Consider the following 20,346-nt stretch of genomic DNA (forward strand, 5'->3'; position numbering starts at 1 on the left):
ATATCGAGTTCACTCCACCACAGGTGACCGAATACCGGAACCAAAGGGAGGAGAGCCCAGTCACTGTGGGCAGTCCGGACAGGCCTGAGGCACTGCAAACAGCAGACACTCAGGCCAGCGCCCAACAACCGGAGCCCCAACTCAGGCGCTCTACAAGGGAGCGTAAACCACCAGAGAGACTCAACCTGTGATCCCAATAAGACTTTGTGGGGGAGGTGATGTCATGTATTCAACCAGAATTGTAACCCATGTATAAACTGACCTAAGTTGTACACCGTGAGAACACTGACCACTAGGTGGGAGACACTCCTAACCTGGACCTTCAGGTATAAAAGGGGAAGCTCCACCCACCTTCATCACTTGAGTGCTAAGGAATAAAGGACAGGTCACAGACTGACCTTCTCTCAAGCATGGGCCTGGTGTGTATTTATACTGTGTAGTAAGGACCTATCAGAACATGTGGCATGAAAGTCGGCGACATCTTGGCCTTGCAGGACCTCCCGAAGAGAGGTTACTTTGATGTGACCTTCAGAACCGTCGCCCTCTGCCTGAAGTTCCTGAAGGGCCTGAAGGAGGTGAGTGAACCGCTGCGCTCAGTGCTGACTTGGTAGCCACTGTTCACCCGACCGTTGCAGAGAAGACGCACTATCACAGTGCAGATGTACAACCCCCACATCCCAGTCATTGATGTGCTGACTTTCCCGCCAGGTATGTCGATGGGGCAGGAAACAGCAGCGACCAGAAAGACTTGCACGGGATATGGACCAGCAAGCACCAGATCCAGGTCACCACGAAGGTGGACGCCAGCAGAACCATCCTGCACCCCCCCTCCAGCTTCGCCATCGGAGGAAGTCGGGGCTACATGGTGTACGCTGGCCAGCCCAATGTGTGCCGGACCTGCGGGAAGGCAGGCCATGTGGCGGCAAGCTGCAAAACTGTCATCTGCTGAAACTGCAAGAACGAAGGCCACCAGACAAAGGACTGTAAGGAGACCAAGTGCTGCAACCTCTGTGGTCTGGCTGGGCACCTTTACAAAAACTGCCCCAAACACAACTTCAGCATTGTGCAGGCAGCAAAGAACATTACACCAGAGGAGGAGGAAGCTGAGGAACACAACGCTCCAGAGGAGACCCACACCCTCCCCCCGACCAACGCCCTGGGCAAAGAAGCAACCGCCCTCGTGGACTCGGAACAAGTCGGTGAGGAAGAGAAGCCTGCCATGGCGAGCTGCGAGACACCAGCAGCCAGCAGCGAAGCTCTCCCCCATCGCACCGAGTCCAGGAACGAGGAGACAGCGGACGATGAAGCGGGATGGGAGACCGTCAAGAAAAAGGCCCGCAAGCGTAAGGGGAACAGGCGAGCAAGGGCCCCTGCGGGAACGACAGGGAAGAGGCGGCTAACGTCCACGACAGACAGCAGCGACGGCAGCTCGTCTGATGAGGAAAGGCGAGACAAAGCCCCTCAATACCGCCACCAAAACAAGAGTCAATACGCCAACCCACAGCCACAGGCGACCGGGAGCAGTGAAGTGACCGGCACAGCCTCGCTCCGGGAACCCGGGAGCAGCGAAGCGCTCAGCGCACACGAGCTCCGGAACACCGGGAGCGAAGAAGCGACCAATGCAGACCAGCTCCGGGACAACGGGAGCAGCGAAGTGCCCAGCACACCCCACCTCCGGAATACCGGGAGCGACACAGCGATCGAAGCACACCAGCTCGAGATCGCTGCGACTGATGAAAAGAGGGAACCACCAACACCAGGCGAGGACAGTGCAGAGGACATATCGGACTTTCTGACAACACGACACCAGTCCCCTGGTCGAAACACTCCCACGGCAGAGGACGACCAGTATGCCAGCCCAGGTGAAGTAGACTTTTACAGTGAAAATCTATGTATGCAGGAACCGGCCACTGGGCAGGTCTCCAACGGAAAGGACAGTTTATTTAAAATGTAAATGTTTTGAACTGCAACCTGTAACTTAAACATGGATTTAAAAATAGCATCGATTGACGTGCGTAGCGTAAAATCCACTACGCGATGTGTTTCCACCTTGGGGTACCTCGCCAAGGTCAAAGCGGACCTGCTGTTCTTGCAGGAGTGCGGGCTGCCACACTTCAGCAGTTACCGGCAGTGGTCACGATGGTGGGCCCATGGACCATCCATATGGTCAGGAGGCAACGACAGCCGGGCTTCCGGCCTGGACATTCTGCTGCGGGGAGGCCACTTCACCATCACCGAAGTTAAGGAGGTGGTGGGCGGCCGCCTCCTCGTAGCAGACATAATGTACATAAATTCCCCTCTAAGGCTAATTAACGTGTATGCCTCACCTCTCAGAAGCGAGCGGCTGGCCCTCTTCCAGCAGCTCCCACTGCTGCTGGCAACGTCCAGGCCGGTCATTCTGGGCAGTGACTTCAACTGCATCATCGATGCGGCTGGACGATCCAGCAGAGCCGACAGCAAACTGGGCACCACGTCCAGACTCCTGATGGATGCGGTAAAAGATGCCAAGCTGTGCGACGTCTTCAGCAACCCTGCAGTCGGAGCACCGCTCAGATACACCTGGTCGAGACCAGACGGGTCCGTCCGTTCCAGAATAGACTTCCTGTTTGTGTCCCACACGCTCAAGGTCAGATCCACCGACGTCACGCCGGTGTTCTTCTCTGACCACTGCCTCCTACTGGCCGACTGTCGCCCACAGGAAAACCAGAAAGTTGGCAGAGGGATATGGAAGCTGAACATGAAAATGTTGACTCCGGAAAACGTGGAAGAACTCAAGAGGGATTACAAAGGTTGGAGAACCGTAAAACCCCTCTGCGATTCCCCGATGCACTGGTGGGAAACAATCAAGACAAACATCAAGAGGTTCTTCATCCTCAAAGGTGTTCAGGAGGTGAGAGGGAGACAGAGGGAATTGTCCCAACTCCAGAAGAGCGTGCAAAACCTGCTCCTGCTGCAGTCGATGGGGGTCGATGTCGCGGTGGAACTCGAAGAGGTGAAGGGCCAGCAAGCCTCGCTCTTTGCCTCAGAGTCCTCCAAGATTATCTTCCGCTCCAGAGTCTGCTCCGTCTAGTAGGATGAGACGTGTTCGCGCTTCTTCTTCCAAAAGGTACACAGGGGGAGCTCTGTGATCACCAGCCTAAAGGAAGAAGACGGTTCTGTGACGTCTTCGCAGCCTGACATGCTGAGGATCAGCAAATCCTTCTATGCCAGGCTGTATGACGTCAAGCCCACAGACCGCGTGGCCTCCCAGTCGTTCCTGTCGTCTATTTCGGAGGTCCTAAACGACAGTGAGCAGGAGAGTCTGGACCACCCGCTAACTCTGGACAAGATGACAAAGACCGTCCGGTCCCTTGCGATGATTAAAACTCCCGGAAGCGACGGCTTACCGGTCGAGTTGTATTCGCTCTGTGGGACTGGATGGGCCCAGACCGGCTGGAAGTGTACGGGGGTATGCTTCTGGCTGGTAGTATGTCAGAATCAATGAGGAAAGCAATCATCACCCTCATCTACAAGCAGAAGGGGGAGAGGGAGGAAATCAAAAGCTGGCGACCTATTTCGCTGCTCAATGTGGACTACAAGATCCTGTCAAAGGTCATCGCCAACAGGGTCAAGTCTGCTCTTGAGCTGGTGATTCACCCGGACCAGACCTGCGCTGTCCCCGGCAGGAAGCTCTCTGATAGCCTGGCGCTACTCAGGGATACGATCGCCTACGTGCGGGACAGTGGGGTGGACACCTGCTTAATCAGCTTAGACCAGGAGAAGGCCTTTGACAGGATATCGCACACGTACCTGATGGACGTGCTCTCCAAAATGGGGTTTGGGGAGGGTATCCGCAATTGGATCCAACTGCTCTACAGAGACATCAGTCGTGCAGTTCTAATCAACGGGTGGGAAACTGAAAGCTTTTCGGTCAGATCTGGAGTCAGGCAAGGCTGTCCTCTCTCGTCTCTCTTGTTTGTGTGTTGTATCGAGTCCTTTGCCGGGTCCATCAGGAAGGATGCGGGCATTAGAGGGGTGACGATCCCAGGCAGCAGAGGCGCTCAGGTCAAGACCTCCCTGTACATGGACGACGTAGCCATCTTTTGCTCGGATCCGCAGATTGCTCACAATCTGCGACCAGTTTGAACTGGCCTCGGGAGCAAAGGTCAATCGCAGCAAGAGCGAGGCCATGCTCTTTGGCAACTGGGCCGACGGATCCTTTATTCCCTTCACCGTGAAGCCAGATTACCTGAAGGTGTTGGGAATATGGTTCGGAGCGGATGGGGTGTGCGCCAAAAACTGGGAAGAGTGTATCGCCAAAGTGAAGCAAAAACTGGGATGGTGGAAGCTGCGCTTCCTCTCCATGGCAGGAAAGAACCTGGTCATCAGGAGTGAGGTACTCTCGGGGTTGCTGTACGTGGCACAGGTCTGGCCCATCTCTCGCTCCTGTGCCCCGGCAGTCACCCGGGCCGTCTTGCACTTTGTCTGGAGGTCCAAAATGGACCGTGTCCGCAGAGACACAATGTACAAATCTCTGGACAGTGGAGGAAAGGATGTTCCGAACGTGGCCCTCATCCTGATGGCCACCTTTGTGTGCGGCTGCATTAAGCTGTGCACAGACCCCCAGTACACAAACACCAAGTGTCACTATGTGCTGAGGTTCTACCTGTCCCCGGTGTTGCGAAGGATGGGTCTGGCCATGCTGCCGCGAAACGCCCCCACCAGCTGGACCATGCCTGTCCACCTGTCCTTCGTGGAAAAGTTTTTCACAAAAAAACCCCTTTGACCACAAAGCCATAAAACAGTGGTCAGCACGTAAGGTCCTGGACGCCCTACGAAAGAAGGAGAGGGTGGACCCTGTCGGGTGGTTCCCTGAGCGGACTGTCGAACTCGTTTGGCAGAACGTCTCATCGCCAGAGCTTTCACACAAGCACCAAGATGTAGCTTGGTTGGCGGTGAGGAGGGCCTTACCCGTCAGAGCGTTCATGCACAGCCGGCGTCTCAACAGCACGGCACGGTGCCCCCGAGTCGGCTGCGGGGCGGACGAGACTGTCACCCACCTACTTCAGGATTGCGCCTTTGCGACGCAGGTCTGGAAAGAGATGGAGTGGTTGCTGTCGAGGTTCATCCCGAGCAGTTCCGTCGCACCGTTCCTGGAAGTACTGCAATACCAAGTTCGTGCCATGGAGGTGGATGGATCAGGCCCGCCACACACCTCTTATTTCCAAAAAGCATAGGAGAATCACCTTCCTGATCCAGGGAGAACCACGTTGGGGGTCATGGTTACTCCCCTGTCAGGTCAGTTACGCATGATCTTAGCCAAAAGGCCGAGAAGCCTTTTGCAGACTGGATTGCGCCAGTCTTTTTTTTTAATGTTTTAATCAGTCTGGTGAATCTTCGCTGCACTCCCTCAATAACAAGAACGTCCTTCCTCAGATTAGGAGACCAAAACTGAACACGATATTCCAGGTGAGGCCTCGCCAAGGCCCTGTACAACTGCAGTAAGACCTCCCTGCTCCTATACTCAAATCCCCGAGCTATGAAGGCCAACATACCATTTGCCTTCTTTACCGCATGCTGCACCTGTTTACCAACCTTCAATGACTAAAGAACCATGACACCCAGGTCTCGTTGCACCTCCCTTTTTCCTAATCTGTCACCATTCAGATAATATTCTGCCTTCGTGTTTTTGCCCCCAAAGTGGATAAGCTCACATTTATCCACATTATACTGCATCTGCCATGCATTTGCCCACTCACCGAACCTGTCCAAGTCACCCTGCAGCCTCTTAGCGTCCTCCTCACAGCTCACACCGCCACCCAGTTTAGTGTCATCTGCAAACTTGTCGATATTACACTCAATTCCTTCATCCAAATCATTAATGTATACTGTAAAGAGCTGGGGTCCCAGCACTGAGCCCTGCGGCACCCCACTAGTCACTGCCTGCCATTCTGAAAAGGACCCGTTTATCCCGACTCTCTGCCAACCAGTCGTCTATCCACGTCAGTATATTACCCCCAATACCACGTGCTTTGATTTTACACACCAATGGGACCTTGTCAAAAGCCTTTTGAAAGTCCAAATACACCACATCCACTGGTTCTGCCTTGTCCACTCTACTAGTTACATCCTCAAAAAATTCCATAAGATTTGTCAAGCATGATTTCCCTTTCCTAAATCCGTGCTGACTTGGACCGATCCTGTCACTGCTTTCCAAATGCGCTGCTATTTCATCCTTAATAAATGATTGCAACATTTTCCCCAGCACTGATGTCAGACTAACCGGTCGATAATGACCCACTTTGTCTCTCCCTCCCTTTTTATACCGCAGTGTGGGCTGGCCCCGTGCTGTCCCTGGGCCCCTGTCACCGAACTCAGGCCTCTCCTGGTCCCCGATCACGTCCCTCCACAGTCTCTTGCCGCCCCTTCGCCCCGACCTCGTCGCTCCCGCTGTGTGTGCCCACGCGCCAATCAGCGAGCTGATCCAAAATAAGTGTGCTAAGATAGCGACAGATGAATTGAAAGAGATTTGTGGGTTGCAGTTGATTTAACGCTGAAAATGCCCAAGCAATTTGTCCAAAGTAGCAGTGAAGAAAGCTGAATGAACTATGTGGCTAAAGCAAGTGAAAGTGCGTGATGTTCTGCTGAGACCATAGCTTCCGTACTGTGTGGAATTGTGGTCCCCGAGATCCAAGGGAGATCTTAAAGCCAGTGAAATGTGATGTATTAAACGTGAAATATTGTCCGCCTGTTGGATAGTGTGTGTATGACAGCACAGTCCCACACGAGTTGTCCGTCGTCCCCTGTTGGACTGTGTGTGCATGCTGATATGCGGCAGTTGGTCGGAATGGAGGAAGCAACACTTGGACTCGGAGAGTTTTGTGATGGCCTCTTAACGTCTCATACTTCGCAGGGTTAGTGGCCATTTTTATCCGCGCCTCTGTTGGCAATGAAATATAGCTGCTGGAGTTGAAGCCTAGGTTAAGACTAATGAATACATAATGAACTTAAAAACGGAGATGTTGCTAATTCTGATATTAATTGTAAAGCCAGGGGAGAGCGCGAACGCAGTCCCCCACTACCACAAATTTTGCAGTCGAGTATCCCGCATTTGGGGACATCACAGGCGTCAGCACACCCGAAGTGCAATGGGCTAGCCTCGTCCTGGGAGAGCCACCTTCTTGATCATTGTTACTCCCCTGCCAGGTAAGTATGCTCGATTTGCGCATATTGCAATGTCTAATGATATATGCCTTGTGAAAACACTGGAGTAACACAGAAGATACCGTCCTTATTTACATATTGCCCTTAAAAGGAAATCAAAGCTCCCTCAGTCACATGCCTTCGGGCCAGGGAAAGTTTTCCGCAAATATAATCGCGATGTATATTTATTGCCTGTGAAGTAAATGTTTGTCAAATCTTCATGTGAAAACTAATTCAGAATCTGACGTGTTTGAAAAAGCAATGTTCCAGTTTTGCACAGGGGAAGATCAATAGGGAGGTGTGAGCTTGTGGCCGGGAGTCTTCGTCACAACAACAGCAACAACAAAAACTTGTATTTATAGAAACATAGAAACATAGAAAATAGGTGCAGGAGCAGGCCATTCAGCCCTTCTAGCCTGCACCGCCATTCAATGAGTTCATGGCTGAACATGAAACTTCAGTACCCCCTTCCTGCTTTCTCGCCATACCCCTTGTTCCCCCGAGTAGTAAGGACTTCATCTAACTCCCTTTTGAATATATTTAGTGAATTGGCCTCAACTACTTTCTGTGGTCGAGAATTCCACAGGTTCACCACTCTCTGGGTGAAGAAGTTTCTCCTCATCTCGGTCCTAAATGGCTTACCCCTTATCCTCAGACTGTGACCCCTGGTTCTGGACTTCCCCAACATTGGGAACATTCTTTCTGCATCTAACCTGTCTAAACCCGTCAGAATTTTAAACGTTTCTATGAGGTCCCCTCTCATTCTTCTGAACTCCAGTGAATACAAGCCCAATTGATCCAATCTTTCTTGATAGGTCAGTCCCGCCATCCCGGGAATCAGTCTGGTGAACCTTCGCTGCACTCCCTCAATAGCAAGAATGTCCTTCCTCAAGTTAGGAGACCAAAACTGTACACAATACTCCAGGTGTGGCCTCACCAAGGCCCTGTACAACTGTAGCAACACCTCCCTGCCCCTGTATTCAAATCCCCTCGCTATGAAGGCCAACATGCCATTTGCTTTCTTAACCGCCTGCTGTACCTGCATGCCAACCTTCAATGACTGATGTACCATGACACCCAGGTCTCGTTGCACCTTCCCTTTTCCTAATCTGTCACCATTCAGATAATAGTCTGTCTCTCTGTTTTTACCACCAAAGTGGATAACCTCACATTTATCCACATTATACTTCATCTGCCATGCATTTGCCCACTCACCTAACCTATCCAAGTCACTCTGCAGCCTAATAGCATCCTCCTCGCAGCTCACACTGCCACCCAACTTAGTATCATCCGCAAATTTGGAGATACTGCATTTAATCCCCTCGTCTAAATCATTAATGTACAATGTAAACAGCTGGGGCCCCAGCACAGAACCTTGCGGCACTCCACTAGTCACTGCCTGCCATTCTGAAAAGTACCCGTTTACTCCTACTCTTTGCTTCCTGTCTGACAACCAGTTCTCAATCCACGTCAGCACACTACCCCCAATCCCATGTGCTTTAACTTTGCACATTAATCTCTTGTGTGGGACCTTGTCGAAAGCCTTCTGAAAGTCCAAATATACCACATCAACTGGTTCTCCTTTGTCCACTTTACTGGAAACATCCTCAAAAAATTCCAGAAGATTTGTCAAGCATGATTTCCCTTTCACAAATCCATGCTGACTTGGACCTATCATGTCACCATTTTCCAGATGCACTGCTATGACATCCTTAATAATTGATTCCATCATTTTACCCACTACTGAGGTCAGGCTGACCGGTCTATAATTCCCTGTTTTCTCTCTCCCTCCTTTTTTAAAAAGTGGGGTTACATTGGCTACCCTCCACTCCATAGGAACTGATCCAGAGTCAATGGAATGTTGGAAAATGACTGTCAATGCATCCGCTATTTCCAAGGCCACCTCCTTAAGTACTCTAGGATGCAGGCCATCAGGCCCTGGGGATTTATCTGCCTTCAATCCCATCAATTTCCCCAACACAATTTCCCGACTAATAAAGATTTCCCTCAGTTCCTCTTCCTTACTAGACCCTCTGACCCCTTTTATATCCGGAAGGTTGTTTGTATCCTCCTTAGTGAATACCGAACCAAAGTACTTGTTCAATTGATCCGCCATTTCTTTGTTCCCCGTTATGACTTCCCCTGATTCTGACTGCAGGGGACCTACGTTTGTCTTCACCAACCTTTTTCTCTTTACATACCTATAGAAACTTTTGCAATCCGCCTTAATGTTCCCTGCAAGCTTCTTCTCGTACTCCATTTTCCCTGTCCTAATCAAACCCTTTGTCCTCCTCTGCTGAGTTCTAAATTTCTCCCAGTCCCCAGGTTCGCTGCTATTTCTGGCCAATTTATATAGCGCCTTTAACGCAGTGAAACGTCCCAAGGCATTTTTTAAAATTTCAAAATATACTTTATTCATAAAAGAATCTGTACAGTACATTCAATGGCATTTCAGTACATTTAGCTGCGGTCAGCAATCCCATACAATACATCTGGGTGCTGACGGCAGTTCCGTTCGTTACATTTCTTGTTTTTCCGTTCAAGTGCAATTCGGTCCAATAAACGGGATACATTGTGGTACATTCACACAAATTACGTTTCATGTGTCACAATCCAGTGCCCGGAATGGGTGACGGTACATTTGCATTTTTCTTTTCAAACATGCATTTCGTAACACACCTTGCATTGTACATGGCACGACATTGGTGTTTACAGATTTGGTGCTCCATGCACACAAAAAGTAAATTACAAGTACAGCCCGAGAGGGGTTTGTACTGATTCCATCCCCTGGGTTTACCGTGGCGGAAGGGCTTTAAACTGTGGCCCTTCCCCACCGTGCCTTTGCGGCGACTGCACCAATTTTTAGTGCGTCTCTCAGCACGTATTCCTGGATCTTGGATTGCGCCAGTCTGCAACACGCAGACGTGGACATCTCCTTGCTCTGGAAAACCAGCAAGTTTCGGCAAGACCAAAGAGCGTCTTTGACCGAGTTGATGGCCCTCCAGCAGCAGGTGATGTCTGTCTCGGTGTGTGTCCCTGGGAACAGCCCGTAGAGCACAGAGTCCTGTGTTACGGAGCTGCTCGGGACGAACCTCGACAGCAACCACTGCATCTCTTTCCAAACCTGCCTTGCAAAGGCGCAATCCTGAAGGAGATGGGTGACAGTCTCGTCCGCCCCGCAGCCGACTCGGGGGCACCGTGCCGTGCTGTTGAGGCGTCGGCTGTGCATGAACGTTCTGACGGGTAGGGCCCTCCTCACCGCCAACCAAGCTACGTCTTGGTGCTTGTGTGAAAGCTCTGGCGATGAGATGTTCTGCCAAACGAGTTCGACAGTCCGCTCAGGGAACCACCCGACAGGGTCCACCCTCTCCTTCTTTCGTAGGGCGTCCAGGACCTTACGTGCTGACCACTGTTTTATGGCCTTGTGGTCAAAGGGGTTTCTTTTGAAAAACTTTTCCACGAAGGACAGGTGGACAGGCATGGTCCAACTGGTGGGGGTGTTTCGCGGCAGCGTGGCCAGACCCATCCTTCTCAACAATGGGGACAGGTAGAACCTCAGCACGTAGTGACACTTGGTGTTTGTGTACTGGGGGGCTGTGCACAGCTTGATGCAGCCTCACACAAAGGTGGCCCTCAGGATGAGGGCCACGTTCGGAACGTCCTTTCCTCCACTGTCCAGAGATTTATACATCGTGTCTCTGCGGACACGGTCCATTGTGGACCTCCAGACAAAGTGGAAGACGGCCCGGGTGACTGCCGCGGTGCAGGAGTGTGAGATGGGCCAGACCTGTGCCACGTGCAGCAACCCCGAGAGCACCTCACTCCTGATGACCAGGTTCTTGCCTGTGATGGAGAGGGAGCGCTGCTCCCAAAATGCCAGTTTCTGTTTGATCTTGGCAATACGCTCATCCCAGTTTTTGGCGCACGCCCCGTCCGCTCCGAACCATATTCCCAACACCTTCAGGAAATCTGGTTGACGGTGAAGGGAATGGAGTTTCGGTCGGTCCAGTGGCCAAAGAGCATGGCCTCGCTCTTGGTGCGATTGACCTTTGCTCCCGAGGCCAGTTCAAACTGGTCGCAGATTGTGAGCGATCTGCGGACCGACTGCTGATCCGAGCAAAAGACGGCGACGTCGTCCATGTACAGGGAGGTCTTGACCTGAGCGCCTCCGCTGCCTGGGATCGTCACCCCTCTAATGCCCGCATCCTTCCTGATGGACTCGGCAAAGGGCTCGATACAACACACAAACAAGACAGATGAGAGAGGACAGCCTTGCCTGACTCCAGATCTGATTGGAAAGCTTTCAGTTTCCCACCCGTTGATTAGAACTGCACGACTGATGTCTGTGTAGAGCAGTTTGACCCAATTGCGGATACCCTCCCCATCCCCATTTTGGATAGCACGTCCATCAGGTACGTGTGCGATATCCTGTCAAAGGCCTTCTCCTGGTCTAAGCTGATTAAGCAGGTGTCCACCCTCCTGTCCCGCATGTCGGCGATCGTATCTCTGAGTAGCGCCAGGCTATCAGAGAACTTCCTGCCGGGGACAGCGCAGGTCTGGTCCGGGTGAATCACTTGGACCCATCATGTCACCTTTTTCCAAATGCGCTGTTATGACATCCTTAATAATTGATTCCATCATTTTACCCACTACCGATGTCAGGCTGACCGGTCTACAATTCCCTGTTTTCTCTCTCCCTCCTTTTTTAAAAAGTGCGATTACATTGGCTACCCTCCACTCAATAGGAACTGATCCAGAGTCAATGGAATGTTGGAAAATGACTGTCAATGCATCCGCTATTTCCAAGGCCACCTCCTTAAGTACTCTAGGATGCAGTCCATCAGGCCCTGGGGATTTATCGGCCTTCAATCCCATCAATTTCCCCAACACAATTTCCCGACTAATAAAGATTTCCCTCAGTTCCTCCTCCTTACTAGACCCTCTGACCCCTTTTATATCCGGAAAGTTGTTTGTGTCCTCCTTAGTGAATACCGAACCAAAGTACTTGTTCAATTGGTCTGCCATTTCTTTGTTCCCCGTTATGACTTCCCCTGATTCTGACTGCAGGGGACCTACGTTTGTCTTTACTAACCTTTTTCTCTTTACATATCTATAGAAACTTTTGCAATCCGCCTTAATGTTCCCTGCAAGCTTCTTCTCGTACTCCATTTTCCCTGCCCTAATCAAACCCTTTGTCCTCTTCTGCTGAGTTCTAAATTTCTCCCAGTCCCCGGGTTCGCTGCTATTTCTGGCCAATTTGTATGCCACTTCCTTGGCTTTAATACTATCCCTGATTTCCCTTGATAGCCACGGTTGAGCCACCTTCCCTTTTTTATTTTTATGCCAGTCAGGAATGTATAATTGTTGTAGTTCATCCATGTGGTCTCTAAATGTCTGCCATTGCCCATCCACAGTCAGCCCCTTAAGTATCATTCGCCAATCTATCCTAGCCAATTCACGCCTCATATCTTTTTTTTTTAAATTTTTCGTTGCCAATCTTTCCAATTCTTTGTCAAATCACAAACGCCAGAGGTCACCTTGCACACATCAAGGATCACTCTGCGCCAATGCTCTTAGCCAAAAGGCCTCGAGCCACTGCACCGTTCCTGGAAGTACTGCAATACCAGGTTCGTGCCATGGAGGTGGATGGGTCAGGCCCCCCACACACCTCCGTGGAGGTGGATGGGTCAATCCACCCCACCCTCACGCCTCATATCTTCAAAGTTACCCTTCTTTAAGTTCTGGACCATGGTCTCTGAATTAACTGTTTCATTCTCTATCCTAATGCAGAATTCCACCATATTATGGTCACTCTTCCCCAAGGGGCCTCGCACAATGAGATTGCGAATTAATCCTCTCTCATTACACAACACCCAGTCTAAGATGGCCTCCCCCCTAGTTGGTTCCTCGACATATTGGTCTAGAAAACCATCCCTTATGCACTCCAGGAAATCCTCCTCCACTGTATTGCTTCCAGTTTGGCTAGCCCAATCTATGTGCATATTAAAGTCACCCATTATAACTGCTGCACCTTTATTGCATGCACCCCTAATTTCCTGTTTGATGCCCTCCTCAACATCACTACTACTGTTTGGAGGTCTGTACACAACTCCCACTAACGTTTTTTGCCCTTTAAAGCATGCGAGCATGGCCACTAGCAGAACAGACGAGAGGTACTGTGTTAAGGAATGGTTGGGACAGAGATTCAACATTGTCAAAGCAGCACACAGTTCTCCAGGCAGACAAGGGCAGTCGGGCATGCCCCAACATGCAGTCGAACCCAGAGGGGGAGTTCGACAGAGACAATGGCAAGCTGAACGGTGATTCACGCCATTGCAAGGGACAATGCGGCCAGTAATGGGGCCATCAACAAGTGTTAATGGTGCACTCAAGGACAACAACAGGGGCAGTCAGGGACGATCGACTGGCAAGGGACCTTTTGTTTCAAACTGCAGCTCATGCTGGACGCATAGAGGCACACACTCAGCCGGAGTTTGCAGAGATGAGCAAAATACCTGCAGAAATTGCAGAAATGGACACTGGGGGAAATCGCTGGAAGCTGAAGTTCAGCGAGTTCATGTGGAGCACGTATACAGTTCATACACCAGGACGCCACCGATAATGATGAAAGTGCTCCTCAATGGCATCCCAGTATCAATGGAACTAGACACGGGGGCCAGCCAGTCCCTGATGGGTATCAAACAGTTCGAAAAGTTGTGGGCATCCAAGGCCAGAGGCCAAAATTATCGCCGATTGACGCACAGCTACGGACTTACACAAAGCAGATCATTCCGGTGCTTGGCAGCGCCACGGGAGTCGTGACCCACAAAGATTCGGAGAACAGGTTGCCACTCTGGATTGTCCCAGGGGATGGTCCCGCACTACTGGGGAGGAGTTGGCTTGCTGTCATGAACTGGAAATGGGGCGATGTCAATGCAATTTCCTCTGTGGATCGAGTATCATGCTCACAGATCCTGGACAAATTTGACTCATTATTTCAACCCGGCATCGGCACTTTCATGGGGGCCAAGGTAGTGATTCACATAAACCCGGACGCCAGGCCAGTACACCACAAGGCCAGAGCGGTGCCGTACATGATGCGGGAAAAGATAGAACCACAGTCCCTGTCACAGGTGGGACAGATAGTCGTTGAGGAAAGGGGTGGGTGGGACTGGTTTGCCGCACGCTCCTTCCGCTGTCTGCGCTTGATTTCTGCATGCTCTCGACGATGAGACTCGAGGAGTTCAATGCCCTCCCCGATGCACTTCATCCACTTAGGGCGGTCTATGGCCAGGGACTCCCAGGTGTCGGTGGGAATGTCGCACTTTATCAGGGAGGCTTTGAGGGTGTGCTTGTAACGTTTCCTCTGCCCTCCTCTGGTTCGCTTGCCGTGGACGAGTTCCGAGTAGAGCGCTTGCTTTGGGAGTCTTGTGTCTGGCATGTGAACTATGTGGCCTGCCCAGCGGAGCTGATCGAGTGTGGTCAGTGCTTCAATGCTGGGGATGTTGGTCTGGACAAGGACGCTAATGTTTGTGCATCTGTCCTCCCAGGGGATTTGTAGGATCTTGAGGAGACATCGTTGGTGGTATTTCTCCAGCGACTTGAGGTGTCTACTGTACATGGTCCATGTTTCTGAGCCATACAGGAGGGTGAGTATTACTACATCCCTGTAGACCATGAGCTTGGTGACAGATTTGAGGGACTGATCTTGAAACACTCTTTTCCTCAGGCGGACGAAGGCTGCACTGGCGCACCGGAGGCGGTGTTGCATCTCGTCGTCAATGACTGCTCTTGTTGATAGGAGGCTCCCGAGATCGGGGACGTGGTCCACGTTGTCCAGGGCCACTCGGGTGATTCAGGCTTGTAATGGATGATGGTAAATTCACCTGCGAAACTGTCGGATTCGTGGTCCTGCAGTGCCCCCTGGTGACGTGTATTTATACAGCATCTTTAACATCGTGAAATGTCCCAAGGTGCTTCACAGGAGCGATGTCAGTCAAAATTTCACACCGAGCCGCCAAAGGTGACATTAGGGCAGGTGAGAAATGCTCTGTCAAACAGGTAGGTTTTAAGGAGGGTTTTAAAAGAGGAGAGAGACAGTCGGAGAGGTTTAGGGAGGGCGTTCCCGAGCTTGGGGCCCAGGCAGCTGAAGGCACGGCCACCGCTGGTGGAGTGATTAAAATCGGAGGATGGTCAAGAGGCCGGAATTGGAGGAGCGCGGAGATCTCGGGGGGTTGTGGGGCTGGAGGAGGTCACAGAGATAGGGAGGGGGTCGAGGGTCATGTAGGGATTTGAAAACAAAGATTGGAATACTAAAATTGATATCATAGGGCTTCCATTTCATCCGGGGAGAATGTGTACCCACCCAGTTAGAGACTGCAAACTTTCCAGCTTTGAAAAATGTGGGAAAAGGGATGAAGTTCGGCTGATTCAGGTTCATAATGGTTGATGACAAATTCATGTTCGAAACAATGTCAGTTCAGTGGTCTTCTACTGCCCCCTGGTGACTTGTATTTATATAGCGACTTTCAGACAGAAAAACGTTCCAGGGCCCTTCACAGGGGCGTTATCAGACAGAGGTTTGACACAGAGCCACCAAAGGAGTTATTAGGACAGGTGACCAAAATCTCGGTCAAAGGGCCATCTCGGAGCGATATCGGACAAAATTTGACATTGAGCCACCTAAGGAGATAATGGCCCCGAAATCCCTCTCGGGGACCTCCCACGGACAAAGCACTGTAGAATAGAAATAAAATGCTTTACTTTAAGCTACTGCGCGCGCTGGCGATCCCGGTCTGGAGGCCTCTCATGACTGCGCGACGCAGCGTGTTCACGTCGGGACGTCCGCAGGAGTCACGTGGGCCTGGACACCCAATCACAGGTAAGTATTTTCTCATTCACAGTCATCGGAGTTTCGGAAGTTACAAAGCTCCTATTACTATGAATGAGGAAAACCCCAAAATGTACAAACACAACATAAAACATTTAAAAAACACCTCGCACAATACATTCATAGAAATTAAAGTTATTATGCATAATTTTTAAAGAAAAAAAATTGCCAATTTAAAAAAAAAGTTAGGGTTCGGGTTTAAAATAACATTACCTGAGTGGGCAGGGTTTTAAGATGTAGAAGTTTTAATGTTTTTAATTTTAATCATGTTTTTGATAGGTTTTTAAACTCTTACGCCTGTAACAGTAGCCGAGGCGCCTGCTTTTACCAGACGCAAGAGTTTTGAGGACATTTGCCGGGCAAGATCTGCGAAAATCCCGCAATCTTGCTCAAGAAATGTCCTTGCTCCCGAGATATCTGTGATCTGTCCGTAGAAACTTCGTACGGATCCGTGACGTCGGAATTTCTACCCCATTACCTCCTTAGGAGATATTGGGCCTGAAATCCCGGCCTCCCCAGGGTCCGTACGGCGTGTGTACGGACCCGGGAAAATATCGGAAAAGCCCGTTTTCGGCACGCGATGCGCATGCGCCAAAAGCCAGTTTTTCCGATCTGTCACGTTTTAGCTTGACACATCGCACGCATCCCCGCAGCCAGGACATCCACGCGGGCGAGATTGAGCTATTTGCCCATCTCTTGCCCAGCGAATGTCCTTCAAACTCTTGCGCCTGGTAAAAGCCGGCGCATAACCTACTTTCAGCAGCGTAAAAGTTTTAAAACATATAAAAAACATGTAAAATAACATTTAAAAACACATTTTTATGTTAAAATGTCTGCTAAGGTAAGTTTATTTTAAACCCGAATTACACTTAAAAAAAAACACTTTTTTTTTGAACACATTTCATTAACTTTAATTTAAATTAATGTTAAACATGTGAAGTGTTTTAAAAAATTTGTTATCGTGTATTTGGGTGTTTGGGTGTTTGGGAGGGTGGGGTGGGGGGGGTTTCTCATTCATAATAATGGCCCAGAAATCCCGCCCTCACGGGTGGAGAAAGATTGCAAAGTGCTGCAGTACAGAGGGACCTGACGGTCCTGGTGCATGAAGCACAAAAAGTTTGTCTGCAGGGACAGCAAGTGATCAGGAAGGCCAATGGAATGTTGGTCTTTATTGCAAGGGGGATCGAGTATAAAAGCAGAGAAGTCCTGCTACAACTGTACAGGGTATTGATGAGGCCACACCTGGAGTACTGCGTACAGTTTTGGTCTCCGTATTTAAGGAAGGATATACTTGCATTGGAGGCAGTTCAGAGAAGGCTCACTAGGCTGATTCCGGAGATGAGGGGGTTTGACTTATGAGGAAAGGTTGAGTAGGTTGGGTCTCTACTCACTGGAGTTCAGAAGAATGAGAGGTGATCTTATTGAAACATATAAGATAATGAGGGGGCTCGACAAGGTGGATGCAGAGAGAATATTTCCACTCCGGGGAAACTAAAACTTGGGGACATAGTCATAGAATAAGGGGCCACCCATGTAAAACTGAGATGAGGAGAAATTTCTTCTCTCAGAGGGTTGTAAATCTGTGGAATTCTCTGCCCCAGAGAGCTGTGGAGTCTGGGTCATTGAATATATTTAAGGTGGAGATAGACAGATTTTTGAGCGATAAGGGAGTAAAGGGTTATGGGGAGCGGGCAGGGAAGTGGAGCTGAGTCCATGATCAGATCAATCATGATCTTATTGAATGGGGAGCAGGTTCGAGGGGCCGAATGGCCGACTCCTGCTCCTATTTCTTACGAACGGCCTTGGGCCGTTTTACTTCATTAAAGGTGCTGTATAAATACACGTCAGCAGGGGACTCTGCAAGACCACTAATCTGACAGTTTCGCACGTGACTTCGCCATCATCCATTACAAGCCTGAATCACCCTGTGACGGCCCCGACCTGCGAGAGACCATCAGCGGCAGGTCGGGGCCATAAAAGGAGCGGTGAGCGGCGGCCATGGGCAGCGTGGCGGGGTACCGCTGCAAGGTCCAGCGCGAGCTGGTGCAGGAGGGCGACGGCAGCGAGGAGCAACATCATCAAGGTCCAGGTCGGTGATTGGAGCGTGGGCAGGTACATCAGGAGCGGCGAGGTCGGGGCGAAGGAGCGGCGAGAGTTGGTAGAGGGACGTGACCAGGACCCAGGAGAGGCGTGAGTTCAGGGCCCAGAAGAGGCGAGGGCCCAGGGGCAGCACAGGCCCAGCCCACACTGCGATATGTGAGCACACTAGGTCCGTGCAGCAGAGCAGGTCTCCTGTCGTCCTGGTTAACCCTTGCCACTGGACCAAGACCTCGCTCTGTCAAGCCCGTGTGGTGGCTGGTGTGCAACGGCCACCCCACGTTAAAAAAATCCACCCACAGGCATCTTCTACCCTTCAATATTTAGTTCAGGATCTGGAATATTAGGTCCTTCACTGAAACACCTGTGAACTCATCCCTTTTTGGCGTGGAAGCAATTCATCCTCGATGCAAGGGACTCCCTAGGATGATGGTGATGATGGAATCACCCGAACTTCAGTTTTCTTCCACATTTCCTCAGTTGTAAAGTTTATATTCTCCATCTGAGCAGCACAAACGATACAATAGTCTGGATTTACTCGAATGGTATGAGGGATGAGGAACTTCGGATTCGATAGAGGTTGTTCAAAATCGGGAATGGTTGTGACGGAGTGAATAAGGAGAAACTGTATCCAGGGGCAGGAGGGTCGGTAACCAGAGGGACACAGATTGACGATAATCGCCATCAGAACCAGAGGCGACAGGAGGAGCAGGATTTTACGCAGCGAGTTGTTGTGATCTGGAACACGCTGCCTGAAAGGTCGGTGGGAGCAGATTCAATAGTAACTTTCAAAAGGGGAATTGGATGAATAGTTGAATTGGAAACATTTGCAGGGCTACAGAGAGAGAGCGGGGGAGTGGGATTGATTGGATAGCTGTACCCAAGAGCCAACACAGGGACGATGGGCCGAATGGCCTCTTTCCCTGCTGTATCAGTCTGCGATCCTATGATTCCAGTCAGTGAACTGAACTTCCAGTCAGTCGTGCTCACAAGCTAACTCTGCTAATGATGTTGTCTTGTATGTACATTCTGTTTGTAGCCACCAGATGGCGTCATTGTTGGAGGCCACTGAGCAGCATGCACATGGTGCTGCTCAGGTATAAAAGGCCAGCCATTTTGTGAGTCAGGCACTTTGGGCCTAAATAAAGCAGAGCAAGGTTGTACCTTGCTTAGTTAAACAGTATTCACTGTGAACCTTTATTGCAAACATAACATTTGGCGACGAGAATACAAGAACCTTTGTTTGCAAAATGAGCACGATTGGATTTTTAGAGCGATTCGTGGAGGGAGAAGATTGGGCAGACTTTGTGAGCCATTTGAACCAGTACTTCGTGGCCAACAAATGAAGGGGGTCGACGATGCAGATCGGCGCCGGGCCGTGTTCCTCACTGTGTGCGGTTCGAAGATCTACGGTCCAATAAAGAATCTACTCATGTCTAGTGATCCAACAGAGAAAACGTACAGGAGTTGTGTACATTGGTACGGGAGCACCTGAAGCCAGATGACGGCATCATCATCTCGAGATACAGGTTTGATACACACGTTCGATCAGAGGGCCAGAGCGCGGCGGAATTCGTTGCCGACCTGAGACGTCTAGCGGGGCCGTGTAAGTTCGGGACGGTGTTGACAGACATGCTGCGGGACTTCTTTGTTATCGGTATCAACCACAAGGTGATCCTGTGCAAACTTCTGGCGGTGGAGGAGTTGGATTTAAAAAAGGCCATCCAGATCGCTCAATCATGTGTGACGACGGACAGGAGTCTAAAGCAAATAGCGGTGAAGAACCGAACCTCGGCAAATACTGTAAATGTGATTGATTTAGCGTTCGGCAGAGCGGCACATGGCAGGGCCTACCCAGCTGTGTTCACGAAACCTGTGGCTACCCAAAGTCTGCCAGCGGGAATATATCCGACTTCTCCATGTTGGCGTTGTGGGGGAAATCACCGGCACCAGCAGTGCCGATTTAAGCAATATAGTTGCAAAGGCTGCCTGAGAGTGGGGCATCTCCAGCACAAGTGTCCGAGGTGAGCAAGCGAGCTGCGACACACCACATGGAGGATGAGAGTCAGACTAGCGTGGAACCGGATACGCAATCCGAGATGCCAGAGGAGGAAGTGTATGGACTGTACTCCTTCATAACCAAGAGCAAACCAATTTTGATCAATGTGAAATTTAAC

General features: G+C 50.6%; 1 non-coding gene and 1 pseudogene across 1 annotated transcript; both read right to left on the reverse strand.

Moving 5' to 3' along the window:
* Positions 1-5,116: 5,116 nt before the first annotated feature.
* LOC139244072 (U2 spliceosomal RNA) lies at positions 5,117-5,318 on the reverse strand (annotated as a pseudogene).
* A 1,711-nt stretch (positions 5,319-7,029) lies between these two features.
* On the reverse strand, positions 7,030-7,193 carry LOC139244063 (U1 spliceosomal RNA). Its single transcript, XR_011589856.1, has one exon. It is a non-coding gene; the product is annotated as a U1 spliceosomal RNA (small nuclear RNA).
* Positions 7,194-20,346: the final 13,153 nt, after the last annotated feature.

Source organism: Pristiophorus japonicus, unplaced genomic scaffold (assembly GCF_044704955.1).
Source record: "Pristiophorus japonicus isolate sPriJap1 unplaced genomic scaffold, sPriJap1.hap1 HAP1_SCAFFOLD_201, whole genome shotgun sequence".
NCBI classification, from domain to species: domain Eukaryota; kingdom Metazoa; phylum Chordata; class Chondrichthyes; family Pristiophoridae; genus Pristiophorus; species Pristiophorus japonicus.